This window comes from Cebus imitator, unplaced genomic scaffold (assembly GCF_001604975.1).
Source record: "Cebus imitator isolate Cc_AM_T3 unplaced genomic scaffold, Cebus_imitator-1.0 Scaffold483, whole genome shotgun sequence".
Classification (NCBI taxonomy): Eukaryota; Metazoa; Chordata; class Mammalia; order Primates; family Cebidae; genus Cebus; species Cebus imitator.
Genome location: NW_016107798.1, coordinates 553,763 through 561,560, shown reverse-complemented (window position 1 = coordinate 561,560; position 7,798 = coordinate 553,763).

Here is a 7,798-nt window from a genome sequence, read left to right as displayed (position 1 = left end):
TCTGTCTCAAAAAAAAAAAAAAAAAAAAAAAAAAGGTTATGCTAAGCCAATATGTCTCTTCACCAGGATTCTGAAATTAAGAGAAATGGAACATTTATCTTGCATTAAAGGTTAGGAGCTGTTAGGCCAAAGAACCACTAAGCAAGAGAAGAGAAATGAATGAGAGGAAAACAACAAAGTGTAAAGGCAAGTGTGGGAGGATGTAGGATCTTTGACTTTTTCCTTTTGTAACTCAATGTCCGTTCAAATACCTGGTCCTAAGTAGATAGGTAACATATATTTAAAATAAATTAATGAATGAATCATATAGATGACCATGCATAACTTATAAAAATTACAATGCATAACTTTTGTTTTACCTCATCATAATCAAAGATTTCCTTCCTTTTTGTCCTTTTTGAGAACCTTATTTGCTATGCAGAACCAATTCCATATGTTTTAGCTGTGGTGCATTCACGTTCCTCTGCTGGTCATTGACAAAACACATGATACAGGCCATGTTAATGAGAAGATTTTGTCTACCCATAAACAGAATTTTTCTCAGTAAGAGTTCCAGGTTCAAAATAGTTTGGATGGACCAAGCAGAATCAGGTTATTCACTAAAGTTTGCTGCATTAATAGACAGCAATAAGTGTGCTAATTTAGTTCTAGCTGAGGTATGTGTTACTTGTATACAGAACCAGTCTAGGAATTAAGTGAATACAGTGTTAGTTGGACAAAATGATAGGTGAACAAAGTTCTAAATTTGTATCCCTGAATTTAGCTATTTCTAAAACTAGGTCTGTTAACTGTCATGAATCAGCAAATTTTTCCTCAGCATAAACTGAATTGGGTTTCTGTGATTTACATAAACTAGACCTTATAATACAAAAATTACTTTTAAAACCGTAGGAGGTTATAAACATATTTTGTTTATTTTTCAATAATTACTTTTCTTTGATTCTAAAAACTCCCCTAAGGCAAAATTTCCAAAGTACTTGAAGTGCTGAGATGTGTTATAAAATTTTTCATCCATTGCATTGAAAAGTACTGGGTCAAGATATTCTAAACCTCAGCTCCGCTTTCTCACTCCGAACACTGGAGTTAGCCACTTCAAACAACATGCAATCTAAGTCCAAGTGGCAAAACACAGTTTCACAAGTCCTCAGCCCATCCTTTTAACCATACTACCACACCAAAAGCTCCCATTTTAGAGATTCTAGAGCCATTAAGGTGTATTTATATACCAAACTTCTCCAATGAAGATTCCTCCATTCAACCTATCAGTTGACAGTGTTTGTTCAGTGTCTATTATTGTGTGCCATGCATCATGTGGTGCTCTCAGGTTATAAATGAAAGTAAAATAAACCCCCAAATCCAGGGGGAATCATGCTAAAATAAGAAAGATGGATGAATAAATAAACAATTGCAACACACTGTCATAGAGGTTATGATGGATGTTTACAGGGGGTGTTTTACAGGAAAGCGTTTTGCCATCCTGCAGCAGGGTGTGTATGCGTATGTGTATTTGTGTTTGTGAGTTTCAATAATGAGCCAGTCTTCCCACATATATGGTGTTGCATAGTTTTAGATAAAGCATTTCTGGAACTTTTAATTATTATTGATTACTAAATAATTGAATATTCATCCAAAGACCTAGAAGACCAAACATAAGCAGGGAGCACATGTTCTCATACCTGCTTAGTCATAAGGTTTCTTTTATTGTCTATTTAAGTTCAAGTTAATAGACTGAGATTCATTAAGTTTTATAGAATTATTAAATCTAATGGAAAAAAGATTTATGATTTATATGTTATATGATTATTTATCTAAAGATGAATATATTTACTTTTATTACCAAATACTATATAGTCCTATTTTTAGAAGTAGAATTTTACTAGAGTCATCATTTTAAGAAAATACATTGTTTCAAGCACTCTATCTTTATATGAACACAATATAGGACAACTCCTAGGAGAATTAAATACCATTCAGTATGTGATAAACAAAGAGGACTGGTTGAATAATTGGTCTCTGTTCAGGAGTAGAAAGTCTGTGCTGTGACAGATGTGGAAATGTGGTCCAGAGTTCTGATCATTGAAATCAAAGGGGCATGCCCATCCAAGATTAAGGCCAACCATGATCTCTTTGCCCCAGCTGGATTCTGCTTCTCCTGAGCGAGATGGAAGGAGTCCTTAAATGAAGCAAGAATGCCAGCTAACATTCTGGACTGAGGCCAAGGACTAAGGCCAAGGAGAGGAAAAAATTGTCTCTTCAAAATGTAATGGCAAGGACATTTACACTCTAGAACACGCTACCTATTTAATTTCTTTATCTGGCAACTCTGGCAAATTATGATGTTGGAATATGTCCCACCTTTTAATAGAGTATGCATGTGCAGAATCTTTAAAACCTGTGCATAGTGTCTGGGGTGCATTCTCACTGCACCCGGCAGAAAGCCCCATCTGTTTCATGTTGCCCCAGTCACTGTCCAGTTCCCTCTAAGCTCCCAATGCACCAGTCTCTTCTTGCTTGCCTTACAGCATTTCACTCTCTCACACATCAGGTTTCGATGATTCCTCCACATTGTCTTCGTCTGACCATGTAGCTTCTCTACCTGCTAAATCCGTTTCAAAAAGTCTCATTGGAGAATCTAAGACAATATTCTAAATGTGTTTAGCAATAAGGAATAGAAATGAGTATGCATATTAGCATTGACAAATGATGCATTAGAACCCTTTTATTACAAGCATCAATAGAACATAGAGCCCAAAAAGCTATAAGCCAAAACATAAATTGCACATGCAACAAACTCCTAATATAAAATAGCACGAAGACAAATATTAGCCTATCTATCTCACAGAAGCCATGTTAAGAGGTTGAACTGTCTGTGATTATAATGACAGATTTATAACCATGAGCACTTGTCACTGTCTACAGATACAAATGCAGAGTTCCTCTTTTGGTTCGGCCATTGACAGTCCTTATATAAGTCAATTAACCTCTGTGACACATGTCTTGCTACCTTTCTATTTCACAGTGAGACTTTAAAGATTTGGATGAATCTAAGTTAGTAGAGCTTTGTTTATAAAGTAGCTAGCATCCAAAAATGAGAAATGGAATATAAAATAATGCATGCCCAAGCGTGATAATCAAATATATATTGCATTGTTGATAACTTTTACAAAGTTGTCATTGATGGCAGAATTTTTTTAAGTTCTGGTTACTTGTTTCTTTGTTATTTGTTAAAGCCATTCTTTACAAATATTTGTATTTCTTTATTAACAGATTACACTGAATACTAAAAATATTCTGTTGAATTTGAATCAATATAGCAAGAAAATAAGTTTTTACATCAAAAGAACAAGCATTGATTTACACTTATAGTTAAGCATGCCTTTTGATATAAATTTGCTTGGCAGAAAACATATGTTGTGTTTAATCCTGATCTTACATTTGGAAATTTGAGTAGCTCTATCCTGAACCTTATTTAGGTTAACTTTTATTCTTCAACATTGTAAATGGCTTCTTTCAACACGTACATTCAAGGTTACTAGATGAAAAAAATAAAACATCCACAAAATATTTTCTTCTACAGTATAATAAATAGAAAATGGGGGAAACATGTTTACTTCTAAATATAAAACTTTAATTAAAAGTGGCCATAAAGGCTTTATTTAGAAAAATACGCAGAAAATTATTCAATGTTGCCACCTTCAGGACAAATTTTAAAATAGCAATGAAAAGCATAGGATTTAAGAATTTGTTTTTTGTTTTTGTTTTTGCTTTGTTTTGTTTTGCTTTTGCCATGATTATTCTTTCTACAATGTTGATTCAAGGTTAACTACTTAGGGGTTTTAAGACAGCTAAACATCTGACTTTTAAAAAATTGTTCTCGCATTCAAATATATGCCTGGAAAACTTCAACTAAAATATACTTATCTATTAGTTCCCTGATGATAGCTACTTATTTAAGAAATATTTGTCGAGTGTTACTATGTATCAGGCACTGTGTTAGGTGCTAGAAACACAAAGATGACTAAAATGTTTGAAAATTCTCAGAAGTCTATATTCTAAGAAAGAAAACCAATACATAAACAGAATATTCCAACAGCGTGGTAAGTGTTCTGATAAACGTAAATAGACTAGTATGGGAGAACATGAGCGACAAACCTTGGCCCAGAGAGTAAACAGAGGGACAGTGGGGAAAGTCATGCTGCAGGTGACAACCACGCTTAATCTCGTATTATAATAATTTTGGGAAATAGTTTAGAGTGAACTTATCTAAATTGTTTCCCCTTTGCTTATTTCTATTCACCTAAAGAAAAGGGAGGGAGAAAAAAGAACGCTAAAAAATAGAACAATTATCATGGAGTGAATGTTCAGTGAATTCAATTATTGCATAGTACCTGATGCAGGTATGTTCTTACTTTTTTTTTGTTTCCCTTTGCTGTCCTTTAACAAATTTCCAACAGAGTCCTCTTCATAGAGCAATCCTGGGGAAAAAAATACATTGTCATTTGCCCAGTTCATATTCTAACAACGGACAATACAGCAGAATTGTAGGTACTGAGTTATTGATTGGCACATACTGTCTTTCTCAAATGCTCCACAAACAACAATTTTTTTTTTGTAAGATACAGTATGATGTCAGCATTTCTTTCTGTAAGAAAATCTTCTGTTTTGAAAAGAAAACTTGGTAGAAAATTTCTATTCCTACTATGTTACTATTGTTTTATATGTTTTACATATGCATATACAATTGTTACATAAATAATTGCTTTATGTATAAATATGAATATATAGAGAGCTATATATAAAACAGTAAAATTATGTAACATATGGAGCCTGTCAAATGTCCTTTACCTGAAAATTGGCTATACCTCCATCATCCAAGGCAGATTTTGATCTACTTTTGACTATAATAATTTCTCAAAAATGTAATTGAAAGGTTTTTAAATTAAAATTATTATTATTAGATATGGAATTATTTATATCACAGGAAATGTTAGCAGTAATGTTTATTTGAAGAAATTATATTTATGAATAAGTGCTTAAACTCACTATAGGAAACCAACAGCCCAATTTAAATCCATTTCTACTCAAATTCAAATTTAAAGGAGAAAGAAAAACAGGATAGGTTGCTGAATTATGCCTTTTCTACTTTGGTAGAACAACAACAAAAAAAAATCCAAATCTGAATAAAGCAACCTATGTATTTCCTAGTCGAAGATCACACAGGTATGCTAATTGGAGTGCAAGCTGGTTATTTTTTAATTAGCTACTTATGAGGTTTCTGTTCAAGTTTTAACACTCTAATTAAAAACCTAATTGCACATGTAAGCAAACAATGTTCCTCTTGAGGTACCATCTCTGAAAGAGAATTATGGATGGATGGATTTTCGTCCTGGATTTGGCTTTGTCTTCCATATGACCATGTCTTTCCTTTCAGGAATATTTACTATAGGACTAAGCTGCACTCCAGTTTATATGCCAAATGATGTAAATAATTTAACTTTAAAAGCCAGTTTATGTAACCTCGGAGACTACAAAAAAAATTATAATCATTCTATCACTTTACTAGTGAGAAATCACAGTTTTAGAATTGAAAGGGTAATATGTGGTTCCAAATTCAGATTGTGTTACCAAAATAAGGCTATTTTTTTTTACCAGGATTTTATGGGAAATAAATTTTGACACCTAAAATGTAGAAGGTATGTGCTTTTAAATTAAGGATGTTATGCTGAGTTAGATCAACTTATCTTTATTTAAAATTCACATTTTTCTATTAACTTTACCACAACTCAGAGAAAACCCTCACAGATAGGGTTAGTCCGTATAAGACCCATGATAACCACGATCCATTCCAACTCTATGTTTCCTCAAGTGAACATTCATCTGACATTTCTGCTTAAATACTGCTTGTTTATAATGGTCTCTAATTTTAATTTATAAATCGTGCTTAATATTTAAAAATAACAATTTAACTTTATTTCAAATATTTTCCATGTTTGTTATCAAGAAGATTTCGTTTAAATCTTAGTTGAAGTCTCAACTGTGTAAGTTTAAAATCTCAACTTTGTCCATTTGAAAAATAGAAATAAGATTCATTTCATTCAGAGATAAGATGAGGCAGATACTTATATAGAAATAAATGGCATAATTCCAATTCTCAAGATTCAGTTTAACGGAGATTACAGAAAAATTATAATATCTCACGAAGATTTATTTAGGTTATACGTGATAAGATTTCAGGAGCATTTTACAGACCTTCAATTATGATTCAAAGTTATATAATTAATGTTGCACACAACATATGTAACAATATGAACAGCTTAAAACACTTGCTGTATACTATGAATCTCGTTTACCAGTTATATCCAAGCAAAGTATAAATACATTTCCTGTTTCCTCCTTCTGCCCCTGTTCGTGGCATGTAGACAAAAGCAAGTCTCCTTAGAATCCAAGGCTATCAACTTTCCTCTTCTACAGTTACAGCTCTCCTGGGTAATGACATAGGGAGGTAGGTAACTTATGCATACAAAGCCACCACCCCCACTCTTGAGCTTTCAGAGTTGCTGACGCCATTTCCTGCCACTCACAACACTCATTTAGCCCCAGAACAGATGGGAGCCTCACAGCATCCTCACAAAGTGAGGCAAGTCTCCTCCACCAACCAGATCATTCTTAAAGTCAGTTACTTGAGCCCCAAAACACTATGCTGTTTCTAATCCAAAGCCTTTAGCATTTTAACAAAGGAGCTGTTTTCAGTATTTTTATATTAATATTTACTGATTTTATTACACATACAGAAAAGTGTACACAGCATATATGAACAACTTAAAAATGAAAATAAAACCTATAGCAGCCGCCTGCTGGGTACATTTCTATAGCTCCAAAGCCTGTTCTTTGTAGGATTATATTCTGGGCTAACTGTTGGCTATTTCTCTCCAAATGAGGAAAGACGTTTCTAGGGCCAAGGGAACATTCTCACCCAAAGCCCAAGTTCCAATTTCTCTTGGGTACTCAGAACCCTATAATTTTCTGCCAACATATTTTAATTTCATGTCAGTTTTATATAGATTTTTCTAATTGTGTTCAGCAGGAGAGTTGATCTAATGCAAGCCAAACTGCCACGACCAAATGCTAATATCATATTTGGTCTGAAATTTCGTAGAGGACAACTTTCATATTTCATCTGTTTTGCTGGGCAGTCAGTGGTTGTTTCAATATGGAATCTCATAGCTTTTCATTTATTCCTGGAATAACTTTTTAAAATCATCATTCTATTTTCTATGTTTATCTTTCTGAATCTCTTATTCCTCGAAATTTGACATTCTGAATAGTTCTTTCGTTTTCTATTTTTTTTTTTTTAGTTTCCAAGAGTTGCTTTTTTTCTAATAGTATTTTGTTTTAATTTATTGACAAAATAAGTTGTCTTATATCTTTAAAAATATTGCTAATAATTATTCTTTTAGTTTTTTTTTTCTTTCTGTCAGTTTGGGGAGTGTGTGTGTGTGTGTGTGTGAATCTTTCATAAGAGAAATCTTATCATCTCTGACTCATAATAAACAGTGAGAGAATTAAAATCTCAATTGTAGTTTGGAGCATGTAAGTGCAATTTGTCAACTTTGAGTTTCAGTAAAGCATGAAGTAGCCATGTAAATCATTGTCTAAATCTTTGAGATTAAGGAGACACTGTTCATATATCAAAACAATATGCATAAACTAGGACTATACCAAACATATCAGGTTGTATGTTGCTTCATTTATTAGAGAACTCCACCTTTTGGAGTTATATATATATATATATATATAT